This window comes from Sturnira hondurensis, unplaced genomic scaffold (genome assembly GCF_014824575.4).
Source record: "Sturnira hondurensis isolate 20B ecotype Veracruz unplaced genomic scaffold, ASM1482457v3 Scaffold0007865, whole genome shotgun sequence".
NCBI lineage: Eukaryota > Metazoa > Chordata > Mammalia > Chiroptera > Phyllostomidae > Sturnira > Sturnira hondurensis.
In genome coordinates, this window is record NW_028080496.1 from 4,799,684 (window position 1) to 4,812,595 (window position 12,912).

Here is a 12,912-nt window from a genome sequence, read left to right on the forward strand (position 1 = left end):
GCCTCTGCTCAGCTTGCAGTTTCTGGCCTTTCCCATCTCTCAGCCATTCCTGGTTATCTTTTCAGCACCAGGGACAGCGAGCACTGCTCCATTCAAGCGAGGCTTGCCATCCGGATTGGCTTCTGGACTGGCCTGCTGTTCCTTTACTTCCCACCCCCACCCCCCCCCCACCCCCCCCGGGGCCTCCATCTCAGAGACTTCATTCTTAGGTTCGAGTGCTCACATTTTGTGTTTATTTCAAAGCCTGGCTGTCTCTGTCACATTCTTGACCTGCTGACAGAAAGGATAGGGTTTGCGGGCTAATTCACTGGTCTCCCGGCTCAGAGGAGTGGAAGGAAAGACACTTGGGCATCTTTGGAGAGCACAGTTAGGCACAGGCCACCCCCAAAGCAATCTGCACAAGGCGCCATCACCTTGTAAGCTCCCAAATGGGGGACTGCTTATTGGCAATCACGTTCCTTTTAAAATGTATGCACATTACTAGTCTCCGCCTTACACCGTGTGCGTTTGGAGGCTCTGTCTCACAGCCGTGAGCAGAAGCTGCGGGTCGTGGGGATGGAGGAGGCCCTGTGCTGCTGCTGTTGGGCTCCTAGGAGACTCGGGCCGGGCCCTGCTTTGGGTGCCGCAGTCAGCCATTAGCCCCGCGAGCTGTCCAGCAGCCGACTCTGCCTTAACAACCCTAGCCACGGTGCACACGGCTCCGTACGGCCTCCGTCAGGCCCGCCGGACGGGCGTACTGGGGAAATGAGCATCGCAGAAGCACATATTGTCCCTTTGTGTCTGGCTTGTGACCGTCCAGTCGTCATGCAGCACAGGTGTCATGTCAGAGGCAGCCTTGTCTTCTCTCAGGTCAGGTGGCCCCGTGCTGGGAGGCAAGGCCACCCCGCAAGCTTCACCTTAAACGCTGCCCTCTTTTTACAGACGGTAGGTGAGTCCCACTCCCACTGCCTCTGGGCCAGCCAGGGCTCCGGGCAGTTCCCCCGCCCCGCCCTCCATGTTCTGTCCCCCCTTCAGAGCTGTTTATCGTAAGGCATAACGTTTAGTGGTGTAAGACGACCACGAGGATCCTCCTTAAGGTGGTGACAGCAGCCAGAGGCCAAGTTCAATGGGGCTGCAACTGTTGGCCTTGGAGTGAGTCTGAGGAGAAGCCGTTCTTCCCTTGCCTCCTCGTCCCCTCCAGGGCAGCCCACTCCACTGCTCACACCTGCCACCAAAAAAAAAAAAAAAAAAAAGGCATGGACCTCCCTAGGCTATTTGTGAGGGCAGGGTGAAAAGTTCTCTGTTCGTGTCCTCTAGAACAGAGGAGCTTTGCTTTATATCCAAACGAAGGGACAATCCTAGGTTAGAATGAATAGGCACACACAGGGCAGCAGCTATAGAGGCTTACTAAGAGAGCGTTCCCGCCGTTGGAGGAGGAGGTGGGCGTGGACTGGTGGGCCAGAAGGGGTCTGCAGGCTGGGAACAGGTGCCTGGGGTGGGGCTGCGTCTCCGGAAGCTGAGGGGACGCCTTGGGTGGGGTGGGGGGCGGGCCGGGGAGCAGGCCAGAGAAGAGCACCCTGTAGAGGTTCTCAGTACTTTTTCTGGACAATTCCTAATGTTTTTAAGGGCGTTTCCAGCCTGCTGCCTCTGAGGCGAGCTCAGCAACCCACCTGGGTTCTTAAGGCAAATGCCCTACAAACACCAAAGTCTCGTGTTTTCCACTCTCAGCCAGTGCTGGCTGTCCCAAGTGGAATTTTTTTCCCCTTCCCTATGTGAAAGGGACTTGCTTTCAGGAGAAGTGTCCTTTAAACATCCAGCTAAAACTGGAGGTAATTTTTTGCATGAGTGGCTTTTTATGGCTAGGTCTGCAGCAGAACAAAACTTGTATTAAACTAAGTGCTACTTTACATATCGTATTTCAAGGGAAATGAAGGATTTATTGCCATGTAAATGATGTACACTGACTGGTTTCCTACTGGACATCACATGTCCCTTTATCTCCAGGCTGATGCTGTGCAGCAAACCGAGTGTCTGGTAAATCAGCGGGTGCCTGCTTCAGTGCTCTGGGAGTCGACGCTGTGCTCTCAGAGAAGAATTTCACAAATGAAGTTTAGGTGCTGTCGTAACTGATTTCCACCCCCACCCCTAAGCTTTCTGTACTAAATATATGTGAACTGATTATATCTCGCCCCACCCCGAGTGTTTGTGTGTGTTTCCCCACGTGCATGTACATACATCGGCCATCTGACCGTGACCGGCGGCAACCGTGGAGCAACGGCGTGTGCGGCATGAGTGCCCGGGATGCGTCCACACCCTTGTTCTGACGCCAGGCTTATCCTGCCGGGTTGAGGGGAAAAACCCAAAGCCGCATGGCTTGGCCTGGGGCCAGTTTTACAGTGGACAGATAGTGTTGCCGAGTGGTCATCGGTGGAGACCTTGGCCACGCTGAGCTGAGGCTGCTCCACTGCAGTTATTTTTATCCCGACGGTTCCTCTGTTCTGTTTCCTGGATCAGTGTTCCTCCAGGATGCTAGTTTGTTCTTCCCCCAGGCTCCTGGAAAGGGTTGCCCGTGCTTGCTTCCTAGCATTTGGAGCCCAAGTCGTTAACTTAAAATGGGTACCTGTGGTTTCTAGTAAACCTGGGACTTACTAATAGTGCTCCTTCTTAGAGGTACTGACCTTTCCTTTTTTTTTTTTATGACAAATAAACCCATTGGCTGTGCTAAGTTTATTTGCATCCTGGCAAGGCTTGGAGAATCAATTTAGTTAAAATGAGGACTGTGTTTGCCTTTGGAGAAGAGGCTCATGGTCAAAGTAAAACTCATACGTAAAGCTGTTGTTTATGCAAGAAGAAAATGGGTCCTAGCTTAGTCAGAGGGCCCCAGGGCAGGGGGCGTGTTGTAGGCTGGTGTCGAGGGACATGTTGAAAAAGCAGCGTGCTCTCCCTTCTCCGCTCCCTACCACACCCTTCCTCCCCAACCTCAAAAGAAAACAGAAAATTATTTTTTTAAATTGTACGAATAACTTATGTTTAATACAAAAGGATGATTTAATGGTGTCACCAAAGGTCATTTCTCCCACTGTGCATGCCCTTCACTCTCGGCCCCGCCTCACCGCCCCATTCTCCACCCCCTCGCTCCATCCCAAGGCAAACGTGTGTCCTCATTGGTCCTCTCGGCGTCGGAGTTCGTTGTGGGGGCGGAGACTTCACGCCACCACACTCATGGAAACCAACCATTCTTCACTTTCAAGTGGTCAATTATGACAAGAAGACAAACTCTCTTCTTGGTTTTTGTTTAAGAACATTTTATACATATATATGTATATATGTGTGTGTATGTATGGACATATGTATGTATATGCACATGTACATGTATATATGTATATATCCATCTCAGTATAAATATAGCATATGTGAGAGTTGTAAATACTCCTTGGTCACGTGTCTGTCTTCGTCACGGTGTCATATCTTCAATGTTATGTTAACGACTCCATTTACTGACTGACGAAGTTGTGTGTAGACCTGTATCCTCCTGACATAGTTTATGTAGGGTCTCTTCTCAAATAAAGCATAAAACACAAGTGCCCTTGCTTCCTTTGGATTCGTTATTTAGTAGGGAAGGACACTGAATGCAAAGGCAGGTGGGAATGTGGTCCGGTGCACGTGTGCTCCCCGGTCATAGGATCCAGCGCCCCCTAGAGGGCCGGGCCCTGGGTTGGCTGGGGGTACAGCAGCTTGGACACCATTCAAGGAGGCCCCAGCGCTGGATGGGGACCGAGCTGGGTGACTGCAGAAGCCCCTGCATGTGCAGGTCGGCTGAGGTGGGGCCGGAGGGGAGGGTGGGCCACCTCCAGGTCCGTGTCACAGCGATGTCCCATCACTCCATGTCGAGTGTCACTCAACTTCCCAGCTATAGCCACTGCAGGTGGGTGCTCAAGGGAGGGCAAGACGTGTGCCCTGGGGGATCCTTTTAGCCCCAAATCACTAGGGTTCTTCAGCACAGTTACTTGACCCACCCCCCTTTTCTTTCCTTTATTATCTTCCTTACTTCGTATAATATGTTTCCTGTAATGTGATTTCAAGACTTATTTCCCTTAATTTCTTTCAGAGGCATGGATGGGTGGTAGGGGAGAGGCGGGGCACCAGCTATAATTCCACTCAGGACAATTCACCAGAGCTGTGGAAGGGCTGAAATCAGGCTTCCCTACATTGTCACTCCTCGTATTTTGCATCAGAGAATTGTTTGCCTGGGAGGCAGGGGGTGTGATGTCCCGTTCACTGTATGACATTCGTCAGCATCTTCTGCCCCCACTGCCAGGGGGTGTCGACCAGAAATCTCTCCAAGTGGCAGCACACGTCCACTGGGGCCACATCTCCCTGGTGGGAACCGCCAGTTTAAGAGTTCCACTGCCACCACACCATGTCATACAGGCTTAAATGGGGAATCTCACCCAGGAAACCCAGGAGCCCCAGCCCTTTCCAGCTGCTCCCCGGTCAAGCTGCCCCATTTCTCTAAGCACGTCCCCTCCAGAGCCTGCTGCTGGGAACCCGGTTACAATGCCACATTTGGGGTTCAGGCAGTGGTAGAAATACCTTCCTCTTCCCCATTCATAAAGCCCCAGAACACACGTTCATGCCCCCTTTTGAGAAATGTATAATTTGTCTGTCTCTGAGTGGGGAGAAACCCAAATAGCCTTTTCAAGGGTCACACCCCTGTGAAAGAAGCTGGCCGTCTGAAGGGGCAGAAGCTTGTCCTTCACTTGTCCCTGGTAACGAATCATGTGTTTCATGTGGCTTTTGCCTCACGGTCACATAAATCACCCGGTCGTAATGAGGCCCCTTGCAGGCCTGGGTCAACAGCCCCCAGTGTATAACCCTTTGGATGAAGGAGTGGGAGGAGCTTTAAGTCCCTGCAGGCAAGGGCTGCGGTTCTCAGCCCCGTGCTGCTGTGTGCACAGTAGGAGCTCAACAGGCGCCAATGCAGGCGAACTGGACATCTCGCTCCCCAAGGCCCAGACCACTCGCGCCATGCCTGCTGTCTCCCTCGCCAGCTCCCCTGTGAGGACACCCCAGGTGTGGAATCCCACGCAGCCGTACAATGTGGGAGAGAGGAAGAAATAGCCCTTCTCCAGCACGTGGCTGCCTTGGCAGCAGGGCCTTCCCGGGGCTGTGTCTGGGGCAGAGTCAGGCTGCTCGAAGGCCAAAGTAGGTGTTTTAAAGGTAGGATGTTAACTCCTTGGAAGTCTGGGCCTGGTGTCTGGGCCTTGCTGCAGTCTACTCCAGAGCTGGCCATGGCTGAAGTGGGTGACAGGCAGTGGCCCCGCCCACATACCTGACACCCTCAGCCCCTCCTAACTCATTATCTGCCCTTTGTTATGGGGTGGCAATCCGAGGGCAGGATGAGGTGACTGCTCCTAGGCCTGGAAGGCCCTTGATTAATAATCTCATTCAACCCCTTGCCCTGCAGCCAGGCTTCCCAGGTAAATAAAAACCAGGACAGCCCCCCCATGTGAAAGCATCTTCCCGTGCTGCAGGGCATGGCTAGTAAAGACAACATGCCGCCCTGGCTGGTGAGGCTCAGTGGATTGAGCGCGGGCCTTCGAACCAGACGATCGCGGTTCGATTCCCAGTCAGGGCACATGCCTGGGTTGCAGGCCAGTTCCTGGCAGGGAACACACCAGAGGCAACCATACATTGATATTTCTCTCTCTCTCTCCTTCCTTTCCCCTCTAAAGATAAATAAATAAAATCTAAAAAAAAAAGACAACGTGCTCCTCAAAGGTTGTCACCCTTGTAGTGACACAAAGAAGCAATGGTCTAACGACAGGGGTCCCCAACCTTCAGGCTGAGGACTGGTACTGGTTTGGGCCTGTTAGGAACCAGGCCACCACCCAGCAGGAGGTGAATTTGAATGTACCTCACTTGAATCATCCTGAAATCATCACCGCCCCCACCCCTGGGTGCATTGAAAAATTGCCTTCCTCAGAACTGGCCCCTGGTGCCCATGAGGTTGGGAACCGCAGGCCTGATGGGGAAACTTCAGAAATGGCAGCTGGCCCTCCCTGAGGCCGACCCTGCTGGCTGCCTGTGACAGTGCTGTGCGAGTGGGAGGCACTCCGGAGACACAAGGTGGAGGTGCAGGCTTAACAAAGCCGGTGCCCTCCAGGGGGTGGCGCTTGGTTCAGATCTTGGATGCATAGATAGGAGGGAGCCCCCCCGAAGTACTCCAGTCTCTCGGAACACATCCTCTATCATTTCAAGATGCAGTGGGGCCCCTTGGTCTGGGCCGTGCCCTTCTTCCTGCTTCCTCAGCTCTTCACCAGAGATCTTTGATGTTAGCTTCTTTTCTCCATCACCAAGGTTTGCAATGTTCCTGATTATTCAAATCACCGGTGCAGGGCTCAGCAGAGGGTCTAATTATTGCCCAGATTTGAATCTGGCCTCTGTCATTCCCTTGCTGAGTAGCCTGTGGCTCATGGTCTTCGAGCTCTGTGTGCTCATCTCTACAGCAAAGCACTGCGGCGGGACTCTTTATGCTACAAGACAGTTGTGAGGATTAAGTGATAAGCAACATGAATACGCTATTTCAGAGGGCGTACACAGCTTAACTACGATGAAACACGTAACACTGCTGTTACCCAAGCTTCCTTCTTCCAGCTGAATGCAGTTCAGCTCATTCAACTCCAACATTTAACCTCCCAACACGTGCAAATCACTGAGCTTACTTCGCTGAGACAGGAGGACTGGAAAAACCTGGAAGGCTTCGCTCTTCCCTCAACCTTAGGCGGGGCGGGGTGGAGGGGTGGTGGTGGTGGTGCAGANCCCTTGTAGTGACACAAAGAAGCAATGGTCTAATGACAGGGGTCCCCAACCTTCAGGCTGAGGACTGGTACTGGTTCGGGCCTGTTAGGAACCAGGCCACCACCCAGCAGGAGGTGAATTTGAATGTACCTCACTTGAATCATCCTGAAATCATCACCGCTCCCACCCCTGGGTGCATTGAAAAACTGCCTTCCTCAGAACTGGCCCCTGGTGCCCATGAGGTTGGGAACCGCAGGCCTGATGGGGAAACTTCAGAAATGGCAGCTGGCCCTCCCTGAGGCCGACCCTGCTGGCTGCCTGTGACAGTGCTGTGCGAGTGGGAGGCACTCCGGAGACACAAGGTGGAGGTGCAGGCTTAACAAAGCCGGTGCCCTCCAGGGGGTGGCGCTTGGTTCAGATCTTGGATGCATAGATAGGAGGGAGCCCCCCGAAGTACTCCAGTCTCTCGGAACACATCCTCTATCATTTCAAGATGCAGTGGGGCCCCTTGGTCTGGGCCGTGCCCTTCTCCCTGCTTCCTCAGCTCTTCACCAGAGATCTTTGATGTTAGCTTCTTTTCTCCATCACCAAGGTTTGCAATGTTCCTGATTATTCAAATCACCGGTGCAGGGCTCAGCAGAGGGTCTAATTATTGCCCAGATTTGAATCTGGCCTCTGTCATTCCCTTGCTGAGTAGCCTGTGGCTCATGGTCTTCGAGCTCTGTGTGCTCATCTCTACAGCAAAGCACTGCGGCGGGACTCTTTATGCTACAAGACAGTTAGTTGTGAGGATTAAGTGATAAGCAACATGAATATGCTATTTCAGAGGGCGTACACAGCTTAACTACGATGAAACACGTAACACTGTGCTGTTACCCAAGCTTTCTTCTTCCAGCTGAATGCAGTTCAGCTCATTCAACTCCAACATTTAACCTCCCAACACGTGCAAATCACTGAGCTTACTTCGCTGAGACAGGAGGACTGGAAAAACCTGGAAGGCTTCGCTCTTCCCTCAACCTTAGGCGGGGCGGGGTGGAGGGGTGGTGGTGGTGGTGCAGACAGGTTCACAGCCCATCCTAACCCTGGGCAGAGGGTGGCCGCCTCCACAAGAAGCCATGGGACAGCTGAGGAAGAGCTGAATCCCAACTGGTGGCTGGAGGAAAACCGGACAGACTGCGAGTTGCCTGAATGGGCCTTGAAGGTAATGGCAGAGGCGGGAGAGAATTCCCAGCAGCGAGAAGGGGCGGGGCCACAGCAAAGGGCGGGGCCACAGCAAAGGGCGGAGCCTTTTTGTTTTGTAGGGGCGCCAGCCTCAGCGGTGCTTTTTGAAGACAGACCCTTTCCAGGATCTCCAGCTTCTCCAGTCAGGCAGGGTCGTGTCGCTCACCTGACCCCGGTAAGTGGGACTCCCGCAGAGTCCTTGAGACCTGGGCTTTGCACGATATCTTGTTTCTTTTTCCTGCCTGAGTTTCCCCTCTTGTCGCACCTGCTTCACAGTGTCCCTGTGGCGATTAAATGCATAACGAATGACCACACAAGTTTGAAAAAGTGATGCACACATGTTCATTTGAGAAGACCCCAACGAGGGTCCCACCCCGGCCTGGTCTTGTCACTGTGTATGAGGGAGACAACCTCAAAGTCTCTATTGCCCACCTTGGAGTTTTCTTTGCTGTTTGTCTGAGTCTGTATTTCTCTGTTCACAGAGAAGCCTGTGAGAAGGTGCAGTTATTTGCAAAATTAATTTTGAGCGCTTGGGTTTGTTGCCAAGGACAGTAGAAATAGGGAGCTCATTATTTTTTTTCTTCTTGTGGTGTCCTGGGGACAATTTGCAATGGATGAGCGTTTTATTTAAAAAGAGAGCAGTGACTTTCTGCTCTTGTACACACTCTGCCGTACTCCATCCTGGTGTGCAAACACGCAGGTTCCTTGCTCTTGAATTCCACACACATCAAGCTCAACTGATGAAATTCCTTTACTGACGGTGAAAAGGGAGAATCCACAGGGTCCCGAACTGTCTCCTGGATGCTGTCCAGGATGTTTCAGATACCAGACATGACCCGGTTTGAGTGGGTGTTTCGTTCCCCCAGGGGCTCGGAGGAGGGAAATTCCATGCAGTCGCATTCTGACCTCCTGAAATTTACCCTGCTCTCGCACTGGGCCTGGGTAACGCTGTTCTCTCCCTGCTGACTGGGATCCTTTGTGCTGGGTGGAAGGGAAAAGACTTCTCATGTCATCGACCGCCCCCGCCCTGGCCACGGGGGGCAGGTTTCCACACCACCCACAGCAGCCCTCTCTGCCTTGTGAGGACTTGGGGCATCTCCCGGGTCAGGTGTTAGGCAACCTCTGAACTTAACAAATTATAATGGAGCAAAGCAGCCATGCCCTCGCATGCACAAAACGCAGGCTGTGACTTAGAACGCCAGGGTGCACGCCCACGAGGCAACTGGTACAGAAGAGCTGCGGTTTCTAGAGTCAGGCAGGACCTGGGCTGGAAAAGAGGGTGGAATCCAGCTAAGGAAATGGTTAGCTGCCCTTGCCTTTGACCGAACACATCTTGTTCTGAAGATAATTGCAGAGTTGGATTTGAATGGTCTTTTATAGCTGGCTTTGTTTACATTTGTCGTTTTTTTTCTCAAGTAGTGCTTTCAAAGGATAATTTATGCCTGTGATCGCGTCCTTAACGTAACCGGCTAATCATCCAATTAAAACAAACATTTCAAAACTAGATGAAGTGAAAAATAGGTTGTTTTCGTTACTACCTCAGGCTGTTGCAGGGGATTGCACGCATGGCCTCATTGAGAGGCGCCCACTCACTCCAGGTGGGGGGCACTCTGCAGCTGGGGCTCGGAGTGCTCCGACACTGTTCTTCAGTTGGTAAAATGCCCCCAACTGCATTTTAAAGTTACAGTTGTATCAATCGATTTGAGCCTCTGGTGCGCCTTATTTTACCATGCCTTCCCTTTCTTCACCAGTCAGATTCCCCTCAATAGGGAAAACCACTCTGTTCAATTTAAAGACTGCCCTTCCACACTGAACAGATTTATAAGTATGAAATTTGTTGTGTTTTTTAAAAACTGTCCCTAATGTACACCTTGCTCCTCTCCATGACAAGACAGAAGGCTTGCTTGCTGAAAAAGCCAGCGCCTCAGTTCCACGGTATATACGCCACAGCTGACCAAGTCAAGGCATTTTCTCATTGATGAGCATTTGTGGTGTGCTTTGAAGTTTGTTCTATTACAATTATGCAAAGGAAGTTCTTACGCGTGCCATTCTGCATCTATGACAAGCATTTTTCTAGGGTAGGGACCTAGAAGTGAAATTCCTGGGTTGAAGGATATGCATGTTTTAAATTTTAATAGAAACTGCCATACTTATCTCTCAGAATGTCACACCACTTTACGCTCCCGTGAACCGTGTTTGGAGACCTGCCTCTGCGCACCTGAGCCAGCACTGCTATTATTATTGTTGTTTAAATGTTTTATAAACTCACAAACAAACATGATCTCATTGTTTTTTTAATTTGCCTTTTGATTTGGTTACTAATGAGGTTGAGCAACTTTGCATTTGCCAAGCTCTCTTTGAGGTTGAATTTTAAAATTGTACTTTATTTCCATAAATGAGTGCATGTCCATAGCATGAAAGGCCAAATGGTGCTAAAAGGGCTGTAAAAAAAAAAAAAAAGAAAACGTTAGCTCTCTGGTTCCCCCTTTGTTTTCCTGTTGTTTTTCTTACCAGAAACAAAACCTTTTCAATTTTAGTGTTGTTTCTGCGGGTGGTTGCTTTCATAATTTTCTAAATGAAGTGCATGTGTTGCCAACTTTTGATTCTTCATTTTTATGTGTTACCTAAAGACTGCTGATGCAAAAACTGTAAGTTTTCTGGCCTGAATTTATTCTCCTCTATTTGCTTAGCAACAGGCACCCCTTTGCAGTGAGGAGGTTTCAGTTAACCATTTTCTCCTGGTTGAGTGGTTGATGACTTATACATGAAAATGACTTAAAGGGAGAAGCTCTTTAGAGGGAACTGACATAGCCGGCATGTAGGTAAACTTGGGCTTTCTCTCAGTCCTGCTTGGGACATAGGTGTGATGGCTGGTGCTGAGTAGTGGTTTTGTGACTGTGAGGCAAACAGGAAGATTGACCTGTCACATCAAAGGTGGTAGAGCGGAAAACCACACGAAATCTGAGCCTTAGCTTTCCATGGAACTCCTTACACTCTGCTTGTCTTTTTTTCCTCCACCTACATTCTGATTCCATGTGTTGCACTCACATTTGAAAATGTGTCCTAATTTTGTGGAAAATGGAGATTTGGGTCCTGTTCATTTTCTTATTGTAGTTTTGTGGTTATTTTTGAAAGGCTAAACAGCTAAATACCTTTTCTTCACTACCTTAAAACGACAATTTTGGTATATTTTATTTATTTATTTATTTACTTTTAAAATTTTTTAAAATTTAATTCTTATTCAAGTACAGTTTTCTGTTTTATATTCCCTGCCCTGCCCCCCCCCGTGCTCCCCACCTCCCTCCCATTTCCTCCCCCCACCTTAGTTATTGTCCATGTGTCCTTTATACTTGTTCATGTGAGTCCATCCCCTTTTCCCCTATGCTTCTCTCCCCTCTCCTCTCTGGACCCTGTCAGCCTGCTCTGTATTTGAGTGTCATTGGTCATATTTTGCTTGCTTGTTTGTTTTGTTGTTTAGATTCCTGTTAAAGGTGAGATCATATGGTATTTGTCTTTCACCGCCTGGCTTATTTTGCTCAACAAAATGTTCTTGTGCATATTTTACATGGCTCTCCATAAAGCTTAGGTCCCCCCGTGCTCCCAGCAGTTGTCTGTCAGCACATCCGTCTTGATGCCGTCAAGATAAAACCTGATCACTTAGCAAATGGGTGCCAGTTTGATGGGCTAAGGTGGCAGGTAAAACATGATTTTATTACTAGTGAGATTTAGATGCTTAAACTATCTTATTAGTCTTTATAAGTTTCTCTTGCAAGTTTTATTTTTATTTTATTTGCTTATCTTCTTTTACCTTTTCATTTTTTCCTGTAATCGTTTCTTACAAATTACTAGCCTTTTTCCTATTCAATTTTTCATAAATATCGCTCCAGTTTTTTACTTGTTTTTATTTTGTCTATTACTATTTTTGATACATAGAGATTTACATTTTTATATGGTGACATTTATTACTATTTTCTCTGTCTTTTCCTCTTGCTATTTTCATTTAGAAGCTATTTTTCTCAGAGAGCTTTAAGATATTGTCTATGTTTTCTTCTAATTATTTTTACATTTAATCCTTTAGTATATCTGGAATTTATGTTGATGTGTGTATATACTAAAATTTTATTTGGTTTTCAAATAGCTTGACAGTTTTTCCACATCTTTTATTGGCTAATAAAACTTTCCGCAGTGGTTGGTCGTGCCGCTTTTACCAGCCAGTAACTTCTCACATTTCTGGGCCGTCGATTCCGTGTCACGGGGCTGTCTCTTGGTTGCGTGGCCAATGACATGGTTAGTAACTTCCCTCAGCTTTATAAGATACTTTAATATTCGTTAGGGCACGTGCATGCCTCATTACTTCCCCCTCAAGTATAGGTATTCCTTTCCAGTTTTATCTAGAAGAACTTAAAATCATTTGGGCAAATATTCAAAATAGCTAAATGAAATTTTGGTTTAGATTTTATTAATCTTATTCCTTACTTTCATAACATGTTTGCACATGAGAAATTCTGTCTCCCCATCTAAAAACATTTTCTACTCAAAATTTTATTTATAATTTTATAGTCTCTTTTTCTATGAAGTCCTTGCATATCTTTTTAGGCTTTTCCTTTTTTTCTTTTTTGGTAGCTGGTTGATGTTTTTTGCTTACTGCTGTAAATGTAATTTTCCATTATATCTTTTAAATGATTATTGCTGGCATATAGGAAATCTGATTTTTTCACATTTTTACATTGCATATGGCCACTTACAGGACTCTAATAAAGTCTAAGAGCTTTTAAATTGATTCTCCACTGTTTGCTGGGCTATAATTAGATTTCAAACCTGGCTATATTTTACCCTGTAATAGTTTCGTTAATTGTTCCTGAACTATAGAGCTGAACCTCCTTTATATTGCCACAGTACAGCGGAGGATGG